Source organism: Microcaecilia unicolor, chromosome 2, assembly GCF_901765095.1.
Source record: "Microcaecilia unicolor chromosome 2, aMicUni1.1, whole genome shotgun sequence".
NCBI classification, from domain to species: Eukaryota; Metazoa; Chordata; class Amphibia; order Gymnophiona; family Siphonopidae; genus Microcaecilia; species Microcaecilia unicolor.
In genome coordinates, this window is record NC_044032.1 from 608,289,491 (window position 1) to 608,311,263 (window position 21,773).

General features: G+C 42.5%; 1 pseudogene; it reads left to right on the forward strand.

Annotated features, from left to right (window-relative positions):
• LOC115462218 overlaps positions 1-21,773 on the forward strand; it is a 77,441-nt pseudogene that overhangs the window by 13,093 nt on the left and 42,575 nt on the right.

Genomic DNA, 21,773 nt, shown 5'->3' on the forward strand with positions numbered 1-21,773 from the left:
TCTACTGTGGATTAAAAACTGGTTAAAAAATAGAAAACAGAGAGTAAAGTTAAGTGGTCAGAATTCTCAATGGAGAAGGGTAGATAGTGGGGTTCCCCAGGGGTCTGTGCTGGGATGTTAGGTATTATTAGGAAATGAATGGAAAACAAAAGTGAGGACTTATAATGCCTTTGTTTCGCTCCATGGTGCGATCGTACCTCGAATATTGTGTGCAATTCTGGTCACGGCATCTCAAAAAAGATGAGGTGGAATTAGAAAAGGTACAGAGAAGGGCGATGAACATGATAAAGGGGATGGGATGACTTCCCTATGAGGAAAGGCTAAACAGCTAGGGCTTTTCAGCTTGGACTTACTTGGGGTCTGCTTTGGTGGTGCAGTGGCCTCAGGCCGCAGTAATCCTCCTTTGCTGCCACCCAGGTCTATGCCTTAATCCAAAATGGTGCCAATAATCCTTAGTGGTAATGTTGAAGGAAGCCACTGCCCCACCAATGCATCTTCTGAGTACATGGGGGTCATGATTATAGGATCAGGGAGTTGGGTTTCTCTCTGGGGGGGTTTGGGGCTGGGGGATTTGGGGATCTAATTGAGGGGGTCAGGTTATTTGGATCAAGGGTTGGGTTTGTCATGGAGGGGGATTAGATTTCTGCAAGGGAGGGTTGAGGATCTGATTGGGGAGTTAGAGGGTCAGGGTTCTAATCAGGGAAGGGGCCATGAACATGTAGCAATGCCACAGTTACTTGTCAGCCTGTCATGTGGTGTGTTAACGCATGGTTACTGTGTTACATGCCCAAGCTGATAGTGCAGAGGGTCAACACCATCAATCCAGGCATGTAATGAGGTGGTTGTACATTAACTGTGTGTCCTGTGCACTAAATACAGGGAAGATGCAGGGCACACCATATGCATTTACTGTGCAGGATTTGCACTTCCTGCATGTTATTTTTTTGTGTTAAACATGCAGTAAATGCAAAACTTAACCGCACTTTAGTAAAAGAGTCCTAAAGTTTCCCATCAGAAACCTATCTGATATTTTACATGTTCTAATTTTGAATCCCACATTATTTATTTATTTATAACTTTTAAATTACATACCAAAGCAAAGCTTTGTCAAGAAATAACACAAAAATATCAATAGCAGTAATCATTATTTGGGAAAATCCCATAGGAAACTATTAGTCTTCATAGTCCTCTACTTAGGGAGACTGAAATGAAACCTTACAAGAGGATAAGGATATTTAACAAAGAAATATAAAATTATAATACAAGTATGGCATCAGGTTGTCACTAATAAACACATATAGTCCGCTCTGTTGGATCCTTATGGGGGGTTAGGTGGCTTTGCGTTCAAAAATGAACGAAGTTGCAAAGGCTCAAAGAAATGATGTCTTATTTTCATAAGAAACTACACATTTGCAAGGAAATCGAAGCTGGAACTTAGCTCCTATCTGTACTGTCTCTTGTCTCATCATCAGGAATTTTTTCCTCCGTTCCTGTGTGGTTCTCGATACATCTGGAAATAGTTGGAATCGTTCCCCCAAAAAAACCATAGAAGAGGTTTGTCTCAGATATTGCCTCAGGATAGCTTCCTTATCCGCCAAAAAAACAAAAGATACCAACAAAGTGGATCTATACTCAACCACTTCTTGTGATTGCTCGAGCAGCGCGGATACATCTAAATGTTCCAAAACTTTTTCAGTAAGCTCATTATCTTTTTCCTTAGGTGCTCGAGCAGGAATCATATAAAGTTTTTGTATTGGGGGAAAATTTGTATCAGAATAATTGAAAGTTTCCTTCAGCAACTTATGAAACATGTCTCTTAATGGGGTGTATTTTACAAAGGGAAAGTTCAAAAACCTCAAATTTAAATTTCTAGCCCCATTTTCTAGATTTTCAATCTTCCTGTGCATCAAGTCCGCATTTTGGAACAGTTTACATTCTTGTTCTTTCAATGAAGAGATGGTAGTCTCACATTGCTTTAAATTACTAGCTTGAGAAGCCAAATTGTTCTGTAAAGATTCTATCTTTAAAGTGTTAGCTTGAGAGCTAGAAACAAAAGTTAAACATATTTTATGCAAAGATTCCATCGCCCCCCACAAAGACTCCAACGTCACCTTAGATGGCTTCTCTAGGGGTAGGAGTTGCAGTGCAGGTCCCAGCTGTCGACCCGCCATCTCCTGCGCGGTTCGGGCTTCCACCTGGATGTTATCCATGTTACCCTTACTCCTAGGGGTGGATGTTTGGCTCGGATCTTCGCCGGAAAAACTCGGCGGGAACAGCGTAGCGTCGAGGGAGTGCTCCTTCCCCAAGACCACAGCTTCGAGTTCGGGCTGCTGGACGGGACTTCCTCCGGCGTCACTTCCTGCTACACGGGGCAAACGCGGGCTTCTTGGGCTAAGTGATAGTTCACTTTCCTGGCCAAGGCTTCTCTCTGCCTCGGCTGGCGGGGCGCCCAAATTAGCGACAGAGACAGTGAAATCCGTGATCGGAATTTGCCCTCAAGGAGGTATCGTGAAGGGTAAGGAGCTTTACCTCCCCTCGTCTTTCTCTTCCTTTTGGGCATAGTTTAAAGAAGAAAAAGGAAAAATTTTAAGTAAGATCATCCGAGGTAGGATTATCACGTCTTAACCTGACGCCATCTTGGATCAGTCTCCCCGAATCCCACATTATTAAAAACAAAAAGAGTTCATTACAGAATCAGTTTGTAAAATTCACAATGTAAGCAATTTTATAAATTGGTGCCTCATTTTAGGTGCCACAAAGGGGCACACTTAGAGGGGCATTTTCGAACGGGGTCGCCCATCTGTAAGGGTGCCCATCTCTGAGGACGTCCCCGTGAAGGGGCGGGGCATCCCGTATTATCGAAACAAGATGGGCGTCCATTTTTCGTTTCGATTATACGGTCAGGGACGCCCAAATCTCAACATTTAGGTTGACCTAAATGTTGAGATGGTCGACCTTAGAGATGGCCGACCTAGGTTTTCGCTGATAATGGAAACCGAGGACGCCCATCTCAAAAACGACCAAATCCAAGCCCTTTGGTCATGGGAGGAGCCAGCATTCGTAGTGCACTGGATCCCCTCACATGCCAGGACACCAACCGGGCACCCTAGGGGGCACTGCAGTGGACTTCACAAATTGCTCCCAGGGGTGCTGAGCCCCTCAACTCACTCTCCACACCTGTACAACACTACCATAGTTCTAAGGGGTGAAGGGGGCACCTACATGTGGGTAGAGTGGGTTTCTGGTGGGTTTTGAAGGGCTCACATTTACCACAAGTGTAACAGGTGGGGGGGGGGATGGGCCTGGGTCTGCCTGTCTGAAGTGCACTGCACCCACTAAAAACTGCTCCAGGGACCTGCATACTGCTGTAATGGAGCTGGGCATGACATTTGAGGCTGGCATAGAGGCTGGAAAAATGTTTTTAAATTTTTTTTAGAGTGGGAGGGGGCTGGTGACCACTGGGGGTGTAAGGGGAGGTCATCCCCGATTCCCTCCGGTGGTCATCTGGTCAGTTTGGGTACCTTTTTGAGGCTTGGTTGTGAAAAAAATTGGACCAAGTAAAGTTGGCCAAATGCTCATCAGGGCCACCCTTCTTTTTTCCATTATCGGCCAAGGACGCCCATCTCTTAAGCACACCCCCGTCCCGCATTCGGTACACTGCCGACATGCCCCTGTGAACTTTGGTCGTCCCCGCGACGGAAAGCAGTTGAGGACGCCCAAAATTGGCTTTCGATTATGCCGATTTAGGCGACCCTGAGAGAAGGACACCCATCTCCTGATGTGTCGGAAGATGGGCATCCTTCTCTTTCGATTATGCCCCTGCTAGCCTCAATTCTATAATTAATTTCAGTATTTATATACCGTTTAGACCTAAGCGGTTTACAGTTTCATTTTATAGGTACTAGGTCTGTCCCTACTGGGCTCACAATCAGGGTCACACGGAGCTGCAGAGGGAATTGAACCTGGTTCCCCAGGCTTTCAACCCACTACCAACCATCAGTTATAGAATATCAGCACAAAGCCAACATTGGCGTCCCACGTTAGGCTAGTGTAAGTGTGCCATGCAGTGTGTACAACTAATAGTATTGCATAAGCTGTGCAGGTTGCTTGGTGACACACATGGGTGTGTCACCAAGCAACCTGCACAGCTTATGCAGGTTGGTTCCCAAACATTTTCAGTTCACGACACCCTTCATGAACACCCCCCACCCCCCGGCCACACAGCACCCCATCGTTTTCTCTGCACAAATATAACAGTGCTAGGGTGTTCCTATAACCAGCCCCTCCAATTGACATACTGATTGCGATTTATAACAAATTACTATTCTACCTATGAAAAGTTATTCCGTTATCATACTTCCTCTGTGTACATCTGTATGCTGCATAAGCCAGCATGTTTGAAAATGCAAGTGAGATGAAATAAAAAATGCTATCAACAATAAAGAATGACAACGTGGATGCAGCAGCTCATAGGTTTGCTTGCTTTGTTTTCAATAGGAAGGGGAAACGGAGACTGACCTATTGGCTTCATCCCATCTCCTGTTTTCATCCAACTACTACTACTACTACTACTACTACTTAACATTTCTAGAGCGCTACTAGGGTTACGCAGCGCTGTACAGTTTAACAAAGAAGGACAGTCCCTGCTCGAAGGAGCTTACAATCTAAAGGACGAAATGTCAAGTTGGGGCAGTCAAGATTTCCTGAATAGAGGTGTAGTGGTTAGGTGCCGAAGGCGACATTGAAGAGGTGGGTTTTGAGCAAGGATTTGAAGATGGGCAGGGAGGGGGCCTGGCGTATGGGCTCAGGGAGTTTATTCCAAGCATGGGGTGAGGCGAGGCAGAAAGGGCGGAGCCTGGAGTTGGCGGTGGTGGAGAAGGGTACTGAGAGGAGGAATTTGTCTTGAGAGCGGAGGTTACGGGTAGGAACGTAAGGGGAGATGAGGGTAGAGAGGTAAGGAGGGGCTGCAGATCCAACCTCCTTGGCAGCAAAAGTGAGTGCCTGCTCTGAGTCCCCAGTGGCTGCGACAAAAAAAAAAAAGGCAAGCGTGGGGCCACAGCAGCCTACAGGCATGCACTGTTGGTTCTGCTGGTCCTCTGCCCTCACTGATGTCAACTTCCAGTGCCGGGGCAAAAGACCAGCAGAACTGACAGCACATGCTTGAAGGCTGCTGCAGCCCTGCGCTTGCTTTTGTTGTTGTTGTTTTGCTGCCACTGCTGTCTGCAGTAGTGATTCGGGTGGTGGTGGTGGGAGGGAGGTCGGGATTTGCCGCGGCACCCCAGAGTTCGCTGCAGCGCACCATGGTGCCACAGCACCCAGCTTGAGAACTGCTTCCCTGACAATTGTGTGCTAAGTGATTTAGGCACAGACCCCCAAATTCTATATATGGCGCCATAAGTTGTGTGCGCTGGTTTGACCACGTGTCCAAATAATTGCACGCACAACTTAATTGATTAACAAGTCAATCAGCGCCGACAACTGGTAGTTATCAACCAATTAGTGGCACTAATTGGTTATAATTAGAATTAATGCACACAACGTTTTAGGCGTATTCTATAATGCAGTGAAAAGGGGGGCACGGCCATGGGGCGGGTTGTGGGCATTTCAAAAAACTATGCACACTATTATAGAATATACCCGATCTGTGCCTAACTTATGCGCAGGTATTTAGGCCTGGTTTTATATGGCCTAAATGGGTGTGCCTAAATTGTAGTCGCAAGAATGGCGCATGAGCGTATTTAATAAACTATACCTAACTTTAGGCATAGTTTATAGAATCATGCTAACTGTGTGGTTTTACTGTACCGATTTTTAAGGTGCCATTTATAGAATTTCCCCCAGAGTTTATAGAATAACACCTCACACTTACACACATAACTGCCACTTATTGCACCAATCACGCATGTAGGCGCACTATTGGTATCCAAATAAGCTGACTCCTAATTAGAGCAGTTCTTTACCAAAAGAACTCATTACAATATTATACAAGACAGGCGATAAGGGATAAGGAACAGGGCTGACCCCTGTGGATGTCCATCAGAAGTCTGTCCATGCTTTGCCAGAACTATACTCCCGGGAACGTCTATGCGTTCATGTACATAAGTACCTCCCCCCCCCCCCCCCCTCATCTCGTCTGCTGACATACATATAACCACAGGAATGGCCAGGAAATTTTATACGTGGCCCTTTCCATGTGTAAAACCAGCTTTACTTGTAGGAAAATCGCAATAAAATTACAACTTTTTTTTTATCTATGAGAAAAATTCTTTGTATGTCTGGTCACAGATGTGAAAGTAGGACTATTTTTTTAAATTTTTTTTAAAAAGGTGTATCCTTCCTCATTTCTCTTGTCAGTGTTACAGAGCATTTTCTATTAATAATTCATTTGAAATCCACTAACGACTTTCTTCTGTTCTCTGTTCTGTGTGTCTCCTATAAACTAAAAGAAATTAAAGGTCTATTAAATAATTTTATATGCAATTAACATAAATAAGCCATAGTATTGCATGCTGCCATAACATATAAAATACAGTCTTTTCTTTGTTTAGGAAATTACCATCTCACATTCACCAAATAAAATCACACTGAGCATTCTAATTTACTGAGAGATCAAGGTAAATATATAGTAATAGAGAAATATTTTCCTTTGACTAAAGAGTACATTGAAATACACATGCGGTTTGGGTTGAATCAGCGGAGAAACCTTATCCACAGACTTTCTGTATAAATACTCCTTTTATACACTCAAGTATGAAAAGAAGTGGAAACAGGAAGGATGTGAATGTTTTCTTGCTTCAATGGGAGTTTATTCTATTTCATATCTATCTAAAATAAAATAAAGTTTGAATACGGACCTAGTGGATGCAAATGTTAGTGCTTAGCTTACAGAATGGCTCTGATAGTACTTTATGAGTTAAATCTTCAGAGTTAAAGACCCAGGATATCACAGTTCTGAATACATCAACACTACAATTTTAAGCTTCAGTGGTGCTAACATTTTTACTCATAAGAACTGGTACATTGCACCCCTCATACAGGGGAGGAAAGTATTCACAGTAACTATACTTTTTTGATCAATATTTAATAGTTTTTTCCTAGCTATCTTTTAGAGTAAGCAGAACAAATGCTAATGTTTTAAATGCTCCCCTGCTGAGGAATAAGGGTTTTTTTGAGGTAACATGTTGTCTATGTATAAAGGGGCACATTGGATATTTCTCTGTCCCAGGAGGGCTCACAATCTAAGTTTGTACCTGAGGCAATGGAGGGTTAAGTGACTTGCCCAAGATCACAAGGAGCAGCAGTGGGATTTGAACTGGCCACCTCTGGATATCAAGACTGGTGCTCTAACCACTAGGCCACTTCCACTCCACTCTCCATATTAGGAAAGTGCATTCATTTGGAGTGATATGGAAAATGTCAAGGACATATCCCATGTCAACATGTCATTATCAAACAAAAGCGAGCAGCAGAAAAAACATGAAATGTGAGTTTTATTATTTGCTGATAGCAGTGTGAACTCTTTTGAGAGAATGCACACTAACCCCGAGTAGCATGTATTAAATTGGGCATGTTCCCAATTTATGCATGCTACTTAATTAATGAGCCAATCAGTGATAATTGGCTGATAACAACCAATTATCATCACTAATTAGCAATAATTGGAATTTCCGTATGCTTATTAGGAGTATTCTAAAAAGAGGTGCATGTAAATTCTAACAAAATTCGGGGGAATGCATGTACATTTAGGCATGGATATTTACACCAAATTTTCAATGGCATAAATGGCCGCGCCTAAATGTAGGCGTGTACACCATTCTGTACACCATGCTTAACTTTAGGCATGTTATATAGAATAACACTAAGCGCTTTTTCAGATACACCTATATTTTAGATGCCATTTACAGAATCTGGCCCTATTTGTAAAGAAGATGCTCATTGCACATATGTGAACTATTGTGCACGTGTGAACCAATGTGCATGCATGCATAGTGCACACTCTCACAGGACGATTCTCAAAACCTACCACAAATGGTAAGGCCAGTTTGCACGGGTATAGCATGGCTTTTAATCTGTGGGAATGCTCAGAGGGATTTACTGCAGGAAACTACCTGTGTGCCAGAAATGGCCACAAATTGTAATTAAATGTAGCCAAACATATGTTAATGACGACATTTGTTATGCCTCCCCAATACTCAAAGAACAGCGCACAAACTGGAGCTAAGCCTGCCCACCGGTGATGTCATAAGCCCCTCAGAATGCACTTTCCAGAGGTTTTTATCAATGTGCCTGGTCTGAGGCATTTCCAGCTATCCAGCTGCTGCACATACCAGCAAACAGAAGGTGTTCTGTGAGTCTTTTTTACACCAGAGACTTTGTCTACCTGTCTGCCTAGCGGTGCAGCACTAGCAATTCTCCTTTGCCCCTATCCTTCCCTCCCATCCATGTCCAGCGATTCTCCTCTCTCCCCTGCCCTCCCCTCCCATCCATGTCCAGCGATTCTTCTTTGCTCCTATCCTTCCCTCCCATCCATGTCCAGTGATTCTCCTCTGCCCTCCCCTCCATGTCCAGCGATTCTCCTTTGCCCTCTATCCTCCCCTCCCATCCATGTCTAGTGACTCTCCCCAGCCTCCACCTCCCCCGAGTTTGTTCCAACCCCAGCCCCACCTGCCCGCCCTCAGCTCCCGACTTTCTGTCCGTGCACCCTGTGTTGAAATCTTTTATTTTACCTGAAGTCGCAGCGGCGAACCGGGAGTGAAAGCAGAAGGCAGGCTCGCCTCCTTGCTTCCCTTTCCTCAGCATCCCGCCCTCACAGAAAGGAAATTACATCAGAGGAAGGCAGGACGCTGAGAGGGAAGGGAAGGCTGGAGGCGAGCCTACCTGCTGCTTTCACTGCCGGTTCGCTGCTCAGACTTCAGGCAAAATAAAAGATTTCAATGCAAGGCGGCATGAATGGAAAGTAAGGGAGCTGAGGGTGGGCAGGGGAGCCGGCCCTGAGAAAAAAGGTGCCGGTACATTGTACCGGCGCAAACCGGCACAAAAATGCACTGTACATATGTTAAATAGTCCCAGTACAGATTCCTGCGGCACTCCACTATTCACCCTCCTCCACTGAGAAAAATGGCCATTTAACCCTACCCTCCGTTTTCTGTGCAATAACCAATTCCTAAATCACAGAAGGACATTGCCTCCTATCCCATGACTTTATAATTTTCTCAGGAGTCTCTCATGAGAACTTTGTCAAAAGCTTTCTGAAAATCTAGATACACTACATCAACTGGCTCACCTTTATCAACATGTTTATTCATGCCTTCAAAGAAATGAAGCAAATTGGTGATGCATGACTTCCCATGGCTGAATTCATGCTGACTCTGCCCCTTTAAACCATGTTTGTCTATGTGTTCCATAATTTTATTCTTTATAATAGTTTCCACTATTTTCCCCAGCAATGAAGTCAGGTTTACCGGTCTGTAATTTCCCGGATCATCCCTGGAACCCTTTTAAAAAATCAGTGTTACACTGGCCACCCTCCAATCTTCAGGTACTACAGATGATTTTGATGACAGGTTACAGATCACTAACAACAGATCAGCAATTTCATGTTTGAGTTCTTTTACTACCCTGGGGTGTATGCCATCCGGTCCAGGTGATTTATCAATGTTTAGCTTGTCAATTTGGCTCAGTACATCTTCCAGGTTCACAATTTCTTTGTTCCTTCACATCATCACCCTAGAAAACCATTTCCGGTACAGGTAGACAGGGCCGGTCTTAGCAATTGCGGGGCCCTGTGCAGACCAGTTCGGTGGGGCCCCACATACCCTCTAGCTGCCGCATCTTCTTTAAAATGGCTGCCAAGACTTCCAGCAGCGACCTCGCAAGACTTCAGAGGAAGTCTCACGAGGTTGCTGCTGGAAGTCTCTGCAGCCATTTTTAAAGAGCAATGCAGCAACAGGGGGGTCAGCAGCAGGCAGGAAATACTGGGGATCTTTTCTGCCCCAAAGACTCCACTAGACCACCAGGGTGGCTTTGGATATATGCCAGAGGGAACCCGATGGCTCGAGGGGAGAGGAGGCAATGAGTCAGATTGCGGCAATGGCGGGGAGCAGGAAGGAGCGCCGCAGGGCACCTGGAGGTGTGGGGCCCTGTGCGACTGCTCCTGTCGCCCCTGCCTAAGACTGGCCCTGCAGGTAGATCTTTTACATCTTTTTCCGTAAAGACCGAAGCAAAGAATTCAATCAATCTCTCAGCTATGGCTATCTGTTTAATGTAGTATATTTATTTTGCTTGACTCGATTCCCTCTTTAACATATAGCGCAACCCCTCCCCCCTCCAATTTGGCCCACACTGTCACTGCAATATAATTTATACCCTGATAACACAGAGCCCCATTGCTTCTGCTCCTTCTACCTCTTCATTTAGTCTGATCCCAGACCAGATAAACTGCTCCATTGGCAGAGTCACTTATAGCACTAGTAGCTGTTTGTAGTCCTGGCTTGCTGCTCAGGGTCACTTAGTTAAAGAAAATGAGACATGTGTGACACCAATTCACATGCCCCAGGAGATTGAGAATGTTATGCTATATGCATATATAATATTCTTATGTTGAAGCTTCCTGAAAGAAAAGCAGTTGGGTTCAACTATGAAAATCCATCTTCCTCAATGACTGTGGAAGATCCTTTAGGTGAGGTCTAAGACTCTGTCAATGTGTCCTAGATCCTACCTATACTATCAGATGTTAACCTAACATAGTAGATGACGGCAGAAAAAGACCGGCATGGTCCATCCAGTCTGCCCAAGATAAACTCATATGTGTATACCTTACCTTGAATTTGTACCTGTCTTTTTCAGGGCACAGACCTTATAAGTCTGCCCAGCAGTATTTCCCGCCTCCCAAACCACCAGTCCCGCCTCCCATCACCGGCTCTGGTACAGACCGTATAAGTCTGCCCTCCCCTATCCTCGCCTCCCAACCACCAACCCCTCTTCCCCCCACCTGCTCCGCCACCCAATTTCGACTAAGCTTCTGAGGATTCATTCCTTCTGCACAGGATCCCTTTATGCATATCCCACGCATGTTTGAACTCCGTTACCGTTTTCGTCTCCATCACCTCCCACGGGAGGGCATTCCAAGCGTCCACCACCCTCTCCGTGAAAAAATACTTCCTGACATCTTTCCTGAGTCTGCCCCCCTTCAATCTCATTTCATGTCCTCTCATTCTACCGCCCTCCCATCTCCGGAAAAGATTCGTTTGCATAAGCCTGCTGCATGTCTGTGCAGAATTCCTCATCCCACAGAATGAGAGGAAGGTGGAGGAGCTGACAAGACTAAAAATGAGCTCTGCTTGAGCACAATGGAACATTTATTGTAGACTAGTAAAAAAGGCCCGTTTCCGAAACAAATGAAACGGGCGCTAGCAAGGTTTTCCTTGGAGTGTGTATTTTTGAGAGAGTGTGATTGAGAGCGAGTGTGTGAGAGAGAGAGAGAGTGAATGTGCGAGTGTGTGTGTGTGACAGAGAGTGAGTGTGGGTGTGAGTGTGTCTGTGAGAATGAGTGTGTGTGTGTGTGATGTGTGTGGAAGTGCGTATGTGTGACACGGTGAGTGTGAGAGAGTGTGTTCTCCTACCTTTCCCACTCTTTCTATCCTTTTTGTGCCTCTCTGCCCTTCTGTGAGAGCTCTACCAGCAGCTTATCCCTCCCTACCATCAGCCGCATGCTCTGTTATGAAGCACCAGATGAGGTATTTCCCTCTTCAAGACCAGTGTTGCCTCAAATCAAATCTCTCTGCATCATAAGGCTTATGCCAGACAGCACTTTTAGCTTCCTGCAGTAGCCTGAGGCCATAGGCTGCCACACAAATCTTGAGTTATAGCAACATGTATACCATAAATAAAGTCATACACATTAAAAAATCTCTCAGAATCAAGTTATTTCTTGGAGCCATTGGCTACTCATGCTAAAGCTGACCTTCAAATCCTTCTGCAGCCTCCTCTTCACTCTGGAGGCTGCAGATGACTCCCTTTATGAGGCTCCCTATGGATCAGTGCCAAATCATGCAAAAAATATTCCGTATGCCTTTATTGGGTGACAGTACAATTCTTCCCAATCTACGCAGACATCTGATGCATGTTTTTAAAAAAATGAAAGGTCATTTCTATTGCAGGCCTTTTTGTAACACTCCTTAGCTGCATTCTGAAAGGAGTGGCAGTAGGCTCATAAGTCAGATTTTCTGGTAATGGCCTCTGTCATCTGTGGAGGACAACAAGAAATGAAATAAAAGTGGGAGGATGACCAAGGATTCCAAAGACTGAAAGGATATATAATAATAAAGATGTTTATTGTGGAGGACAACACAAAGAAAGAGACAGTAAATGGGGCAATGGTGGATTGGCAGGCTTCTATGTATTGTTGTGACTCTCTTGGTGTTTCCATGGCTGAGACTTATATGGAGAGTAAAATTAATCTGATAAGGCTGAGCGTGTGTGCAACAGGTTCTTGCTTACCTAAAAGCCCAGCTCTTGTGATCTGGATACATCTAAGTGCTTTTTTGGACACATCTAAGTGCTTTATTATGCCAGACTGTGGCAAAATGTAGGTATTGTGACAAGAGCCCAGAAAACATAAGAAATAATCAGTGATAAGACCTGTAGCATTGCAGACCACATATGTGTTAAGGGAGTGGAAAGCTTTGACATTTCTAGAACTAGTCTTACTCCCTGCAAGTGGCCTGCATGCAACGTGTGTGCAAAAATGCTGGAAGGCGAGCAATGTCATAAAACTTTTGTCACGGTTTGATGTTGGTGCTGTACACTTTCAAGAGAAGAAATATACTGATTGATTCTCCTGAGAAAAGCACTCAGAAACTGAGAAATGCTTAGTAAAGCAGCCAAAAGACATTCCCATTGTGACCACCACAGTGGACTGTAAGTTTCTAATAGCCAAAACAGAAAGAATTATGGTGACATTCAGGTGCACTGCCTTGGTGTGTCCTCTCCTAACAGAAGGATGCAGTTCAGCTTGTAACTTCTAGCATAAGTAGAGAATGGTTTTTCAAACATAAACTTGCACTTCTCTTGACAAGTCCTGGACCAAGGTTCTGGATCTGTATATCCTCTGCAGGGGATATACAGATCCCTGTCCTCCAAACCCCTGATTTAGTGCATACGTGTGAGATACATTACCCACCACCAATTCCACAGACACCCAGATACACACACAAACAAGAGCAGGAAGGCAAAAACAACAGACAGACAAAGAGAAAGCAAGCAGATAGGGAAGACAGAGACTGACAATGACCAAAGCTGTAAGTAAGGAAAGAGCAGGGTAAACGGTTTGGGAGGACAGAGAGGTACAAGGGTGGACAAGCACTAATAAGTGTAGGCTAACATGGCAACAACACAAATCGAAGAAAGTTAGACTCTGGAACTCATTGCCGGAGAAGGTAGTGACGGCAGTTGGCCTTGCTGAGTTTAAAGGGGGTGTGGACAAATTCCTGAAGAAAAAGTCCATTGATTGGCCGCTGTCGGAGACAGAGTGCTGGGCTTGATGGACCTTTGGTCTTTTCCCAGCATGGCAGTGCTTATGTACTTATGCACTACTTTATCCGTGTACTAATGAAGAACTCACAAGCAACTATCCAGTACAAACCACAAATCCAACCATCAGCTCATAATAGAGGCCTTAGAGCCCTGTTTACTAAGGTGAGCTAGCATTTTTAGCGCATGCTAAAACTTAGCGCACGCTGTGAAGACACCCATAGGAATATTATGGGCATCTATATGATTATCACACGCTAATGCTTAGCGTGCGCTAAAAATGCTAGCATGCCTCTAGCGTGGCTTAGTAAACAGGGCCCTTAGTTCCTACATGTGAACATACATATTTGCTGATGCGTGCTTGTACTGTTGTTATAAAATCCAAAGTATAAACATACTTCAGAAATATGGCCTCAACATGCCCCCCTTTTCACACTTATACCTGGCATATAAACATTTTGGTATATTGTGTTCCATTGCACTAAAAAATTATGAAAGGTGTTTTAATGGTTAAATAAAACATATCACAGTATTTAGATGACAAAAAAGGTAAAGTAACATTGATTGTACTTTGTAACCTATGATAAATGATTTTATAAACCCTTTTCACTCCTTATCCTGTCAATCACATTACAGACTGCTATTTAATGTGTTTAAACAACATGGATCAAATCAAAAGGAAATGATTTTAATTAGTGGCTTAACTATATGATTAATGAGGTTAGTTTGAAAGTACATACTTATCCCAGTGAAAGAAAAAACTCATTATATTAAGAAGTTTGCTTTTCCTGCCTAATAGCTCTGCTCTAATAGCCAGGCAAATTGAATAACAGTGCTTGAAATCCATTAAGCTTAGCGTTTTCAAATGGCCAAAATTAATGGTGCAATATAGTTTACTGATCAACTAACTTGAAACTAAAAACAACATCACTTATGGGTAATGTTTAAAGCTGGATGCCAGTTCAAACTGAAACACATTTGACTACATAGATAGATAGATAGATAGATAGATAGATAGATAGATAGATAGATAGATGTCTTAGCACCTTCAGAGTACAATAGGCTAAATGCAGTAAATGGTGATCAAAAATCAGGTCCGAAAAAAATCAGCGCACAATGCTAATCCATAGCCGATTTTAGCACCCAAATTTGGGTGCCAAGACTTATGCCTGCTGAAATCAGATGTAATTCCCAGTGCACAATTTGGGCACAGAACCCCAGTATTCTATAACAATGCGTGCAATTATTGACACTAAAGCCAATTATTGGCACTAATTGTCTCATTATTCAATTAAATTGCACTTGCAAATCGGGAACATTCCTAAATTTGCATGCGCAATTTTTGGCGACCTTTATAGAATCAGGGTGATAGTGTGGATCTCCATGTGGAAATAGTACATAAGAACATAAGAATAGCCATATTGGGTCCATCAAGCCCAGTGTCCTGCTTCCAACAGAGGCCAATCCAGATCACAAACCATGGCAACATTCTATGCTACCAATCCAGGGGCAAGCAGTGACTTCCCTCATGTCCATCTCAATAACAGACTATGGATTTTTCCTCCAGGAACTTATCCAAACTTTTTTTTAAACCAGATAAGCTAACTGCTGTGTCCACATCCTCCAGCAATGAGTTCTACTACTACTACAAATCATTTCTATAGCGCTACCAGTCGTACGCAGCGCTTCACAAATTTAACATGAAGAAAAGACAGTCCCTGGTGAAAAGAGCTTACAATCTAAATCAGGACAGACAGACAGGACAAATAAGGGATAAGGGTAGGACAGACAGATAGGACACATAGGGAAAGGGATTATTGAAGGGAAGAAGACAAGATAAAGGTTATGAGCAGGTGACGTTAGGAGTTAAAAGCAGCATCAAACAGGTATGCCTTTAGCCCGGATTTGAAGGTGGTCAGGGATGGAGCTTGACGTAATGGCTCAGGAAGTCTATTCCAGGCATAAGGTGCGGCAAGATAAAAGGAACGGAGTCTGGAATTAGCGATGGAGGAGAAGGGTACAATTAGGAGAGATTTGCCTAGTGAACGGAGTTCCTGGGAAGGAGTGTAGGGAGAGATGAGGGTGGAGAGGTAGTGAGGGAAAGCAGAGTGAATGCACTTATAGGTTAATAAGAGGAGCTTGAACTGTATACGGAAATGGATAGGGAGCCAGTGAAGTGACTTCAGAAGAGGGCTGATATGGGCATAACGACTTTGGCGAAATATTAATCTTGCAGCAGAATTTTGAACAGATTGAAGAGGAGAGAGATGGCTGAGTGGAAGACCGGTGAGAAGCAAGTTGCAGTAGTCCAAGCGAGAGGTGATGAGAGTGTGGATGAGGGTTCTGGTAGCGTGCTCAGAAAGGAGAGGGCTAATTTTGGCGATATTATAGAGGAAGAAACGACAGGTTTTAGCAATCTGTTGAATATGTGCAGAGAAGGAGTTCCAGAGCTTAACTATTCTTTCAGTGAAAAAATATTTCCTCCTATTTGTTTTAAAAGTATTTCCATGTAATTTCATTGAGTGTCCCTTGGTCATTGTACTTCTTGAATGAGTGAAAAGTCAATTCACTTTAACCCGTTCTACACCACTTAGGATTTTGTAGACCTCAATCATATCTCCCCTCAGCCGTCTCTTTTCCAAGCTGAGGAACCCTAACCTCTTTAGCCTTTTCTCAAATGGGAGGAGTTCCATCCCCTTTATCATTTTGGTCGCTCTTCTTTGAACCTTTTCTAATTCTGCTATTTATTTCTGAATTATTCTAAATGTGTATGTTATGTTCAAGTACTAGTATTTCTACAGAGAGGTGGTATATAAAGTAAGGAATAAACATAAACATGGAAATCATGAATTAAGGCTTCTAAAATAACCTCAATGCATATTAAATAAAACATAGTAACATAGTAGATGACGGCAGAAAATGACCTGCACGGTCCATCCAGTCTGCCCAACAAGATAAACTCATATGTGCTACTTTTTTTTTGTGTATACCCTACCTTGATTTGTACCTCTCCTCTTCAGGGCACAGACCGTATAAGTCTGTCCAGCACTATCCCCGCCTCCCAACCACCAGCCCCGCCTCCCACCACCAGCTCTGGCACAGACCGTATAAGTCTGCCCAGCATTATCCCCGCCTCCCAACCACCAGCCCCAGCACAGACCGTATAAGTCTGCCCAGCACTATCCCCGCATCACAACCACCAGCCCCGCCTCCCACCACTGGCTCTGCCACCCAATCTCGGCTAAGCTCCTGAGGATCCATTCCTTCTGAACAGGATTCCTTTATGATTATCCCATGCATGTTTGAATTCCGCTACCGTTTTCATTTCCACCACCTCCCACGGGAGGGCATTCCAAGCATCCACCACTTTCTCCGTGAAGAAATACTGCCCCCCTTCAATCTCATTTCATGTCCTCTCGTTCTACCGCCTTCCCCTCTCCGGAAAAGGTTCGTTTGTATGATATTTTGGAATTGTTTCTAGCCTTCTTCTCCTGCAGAATATTATGTAAATACATTCAGCTAACATTATTTATCACCAAGGTAACAGTGACACTGTGGCCAAAAATGAAAGAAAATACAAGGGAAGCCCTGCAGAGGCATCAAAGTCTGTCCTGTCAGAGACAGCACCTACCTTAACAGCTAACCAGCATTCTCAAGTTATTTTTTGATCCACCTATGCTGTTTTTATTTCTCAAGAGCATCTCAAAGCCCAGAGTCTCTGATTGCAATAAATAAATTTACATTGGTACCTGGCAAACAAGTATGGCAAACATTATGATCTCTCCAGGTGCACAGAGGTAAATCTCCATTAGGCAGAGCTGAATACTCCTCAGGCTGGTCTAAATATCTTGTTTTATGGTATGAGAGGGGGGAAAAACCCAGCAGCCTTAGTAGCACTGGAAAATTGATGAATTACAGAGCACATAAATTGTAAAGTAGAAGCATGCCTGAGTGCCAGCTTCTTATGTTGAAAGGTTTTTCAGTTTTACTTCTTTGCAATCCAAAGAACGTTGGGAGAGAAATTATACATAAGGGATCAAAGATGTCTGCCTTTCTGACTGGTGGTAAAATAACTCATTAAAAATGTAACAGAATGGGAACAAATTTGCCATAAGATAAAAACCTGTGAAAAGAAAAAAAAATAGGCCAGATCCGACTTGGCTCCATAGAAATAAGTTCCCCAAACAAATGGTCCGATCCGTTCCTACGGCAGAAGAAGTTCCAGCTTCTATAGCATAGAAACTCTGATGCACTGAAACAGAGCAGCTAAGAACTTCCTCCTTTCAAAATGCCTCTCCCTGTTCTCTACTTTCCCTGTCGTAGGTACACATATATACAGCCCACACACAAACTCAAAAATTGGAATTAATTCCACATGACATGTTCCCATGATTTCCCCCCATCATGCTCCCCTTAGCATCCTGCCAAACCTTTACGCTTGATGGTCTTTCTGTTAGCTATTTGGATACGTATTTCATTTTCTTTGTTGTAAATTCTACTGTGAAACCCAGAAAACTGAACCATACGCCTTTCTTCGTGGTTGTTAGGTGCCCCTTTCTGAGCATGCAGGATAGGACCACCCTGACAAATTCTTCTATTATGAGTTCTCATGATTATCGTAATGCTCTGAATAAAGTTTTGCCCATAAAGAGCAAAACTAATACAAACAGCCTGGCTATTGTTTTAATAAGAGGAGATTTAACCATGCCACTCCTCTTGTTTGTTTGCACTGACTCCCAATGGCCTATAGGTCCCTTTTTAAGATTATTATTATTTTATTTATCGTTACATTTGTACCCCGCACTTTCCCACTCATGGCAGGCTCAATGCGGCTTACATGGGGCAATGGAGGGTTAAGTGACTTGCCCAGAGTCACAAGGAGCTGCCTGTGTGTGCCTGAAGTGGGAATCAAACTCAGTTCCTCAGGACCAAAGTCCACCACCCTAACCACTAGGCCACTCCTCCACTGTTGCTACTATTGGAGATTCTACATGGAATGTTGCTATTCCACTAGCCAAAAATCAGAATGCCTAACAGATTCTCTGCTGACTAAACTAGATAATCTCAATGACTATGAAGCAGAAATTGAGTTGCAAATGAGGGAAAAGTCTCAACTGCTATGGCTATATTTGCACATGAATGTTCATTGTATAGCACATAGAAAAAGTCATCATAGACTTGAAAAACCCTCTAGTATATAATCAAAAAATATTTTTTTAAAATTTTTTTATATATCAATATATGTGTGAGTCTAATTAGACTTGAAACTCTGTGATCAAATCAAATTTATCAAAGAAATAACTGTGTCAAAAATATGTCCAAACAACATCACTTATCTTATCCAGAATCATGAAACAACGTCGTTCTAATGAGGCGGTGGATCCAAAAAAATTTTGTGAATGCATTGGTTCCTACGGTCCCGTTTCGTAAATCTTCGTCAGGGAACCCGCTATTTTGTTGAACCCCGCACCATGATCGCTGTCGATGAATCAGAAAGAAAAAAGGTATAAGAACAAATCCATTAAAACAAGTAGTGAGTTCAAAATTATCATAATCCCTTAAGAGCAACATCATGTCGTTTTACCTCTATTTGCAATAAAATTCACACGAAACTTGTGTCTTCTGGAAAGAATTGTTGGCGTCCTCACCTGACTTCAATGTGAACTTAAAGAAAACTATACCCAATCAATGACTGGAGCGTCAAATGATGCACAAATAACATGGTCCTATCCTCGACTGCCATATCGGTAATGAATTTAAAGGGCCAGTAACTGACATCTGATGTCAAAATATGTAATCAATAACATAAAGATCGTGAATCAACATCGATGGTATCAACCCATTCTGTTTCAAAGAAATGCTCCCCATTGTATAGTTGAATTCAAACCAATAGGTTCCAAAGTCTGTAATCTGTGGATCCATCTTTGTTCTGCCTGAAGTAGCAGTTTGCTTCGATCTCCACCTCTGATGTGTGTCGCCACATGATCTATCGCTGAGCATTGAAAGTGTTCAAAATTATGCTTGAATTCTTTGCAGTGAGACACTAAAGGGGCTCCACTTTTTAAAGAATTAATACAAGACTTGTGTTCACTCAATCTCGTTTTTAAACTTCTGTCTGTCTTACCAATATATAATTTTTCACACGGACATTTGAGAAAATAGATCACGTGATCAGTTTTACACGTGGTAAAATGTCTGAATTTGTATATTTTACCATCTGTTGGATTGCAAAAACTGTCATTTTCAATCATAATGTCGCAATATGAACAGGATCCACATTTAGTGTGAAACCCGGTACCAATGTTTTTTCTGACCACAATGTCTGCTGGACATAAAAGTTCCCTTAAATTACGTTCTCTTGAAAAAGCTATCTGTAATTCAGAATTGTTGAATAAAGGATGTTGTTGTATAATATCCCAATTTTTTCTAATTAAATTAGCCACCTCTTCCCCACCCTTCTGATATTTTACAACAAAAGTGTGTTTGCGATTTTTGTATTCAATGCCTGATCTGTTGTTGTTGGAAAGTAATAAAGATCTGTTATTGAATTTAGCTCTTGTATATGATTTCTTGAGTACATGCACTGGATAGCCTCTTTGATGTAACGAATGGGCTAATCCTTTTGCCTGTTGTTTAAAAAGACTGTCATCCGAACAGATTCTTTTGTATCTCAAAAACTGTGAAAAAGGTAAGCTGTCCTTTAAAGTTCTAGGATGACAACTGTTGTATTGCAACATAGTGTTTTTATCCGTGGATTTTTTAAACACCGAAGTTTGAAAAACACCTGCTGTTAATTTTATATCTACATCCAAGAAATGAATATTGGAGGTAGAACTCTCACTGGTGAATTGTAGAGCTGGATTCAATCGATTCAACCAGCTGACAAATTGATTTAAGGTGTCCTCATCCCCTCTCCACAGGAGAAAAATATCGTCAATGAATCGTTTCCATACTAATATAGAATTGGTCCAGTTATGGTTCGAGAGATGTTTCTCCTCGAACCGTGCCATGTACAAATTGGCCACCGAGGGGGCAAAAGACGCCCCCATTGCTACTCCAGCTGTTTGTTGAAAAAATTCATATTGAAAAAGAAAAAAAAATTTTTGTAGCGCTAATCCCGCTAGTTCTAATAAAAATTCTGTAGGAACATCATGTGGTCTTGACCGAACTTCTAAAACCTCCTTTAAGACTTCAAGCGCTTCGGTCTGGGGTATTGAAGTATATAAAGATTTTACATCTAAAGTGACCATAATGACCTGTGTGTTAGATTCCAAAGTAATGTCCTCCAAAATATTGAGAAAATGAGTGGTATCTTTCAAAAAAGCTGGAGTCTGGGCAACAAAGGGCTTCAAAAAATGGGCTTCAAAAAATAATCCACAAACACCGAGAGGGGTTCAAGCACCGATCCTCTCAAAGATAAAATAGGGCGGCCCGGAGGTTTTTCTAAATTCTTGTGGATTTTCGGTAGCATATATAGAACAGGAGTTCTAGGATATTTGGAGTTTAGAAATCTGAACTCTTTTCTTGAAAGGAAACCGCAAGCTAATCCTTCCATAGTTGACACTTTTAAAATGTCTTGCAGTTCCTTCGTGGGATCTTGATCAATTTTCAAATATATGTCAGAAGCTGATAGTTGTGAGAAAGCTTCTTCAAGATAACTGTCTTTGTCTAGCACCACAATGGCTCCCCCTTTATCAGCCTTTTTGATGACAATTGATTCATCTGCTATTAAATTTTGAATCGATTTTCTTTCTTCTTTGGACAAATTATCTTTCGTCCACCCCAAGGAGTGGGTGATTGGATACCCTACTCACTAAATTCAAGACAGCTATTAAATTAGAATTGAACAGTACAGCACTAATTGAGTACTGTAAAAATGAACGCATTCCCAGAGGCTTAAGGGTACAAAAAGCGCCTCAAGCATTTAAATCTGATGTAAATTTTGTTAACAAATGGAATATGATTCTTAACAAATGCTCTTTGGACTTAATGGTATTGATAATTGAAAAAAGTAAGGAAGTTTTAGAAGTAGAAAAGACAGCCTTGGATGCGGAATTAAAAAAACTTAAAGAAAATAGTCAAACAGCAGACTTTGATTATCAACATGAGAAATTAAAAGAAAACTTAAGACTATTTAGGGAGAACATCAGAGCTGTCAAAATAAAGAAATTTGAAAGAGATGCGAAAGATTATTCCAATAATAATATATACATGTGGATGCGTAATGACAGTCAAACAACCAA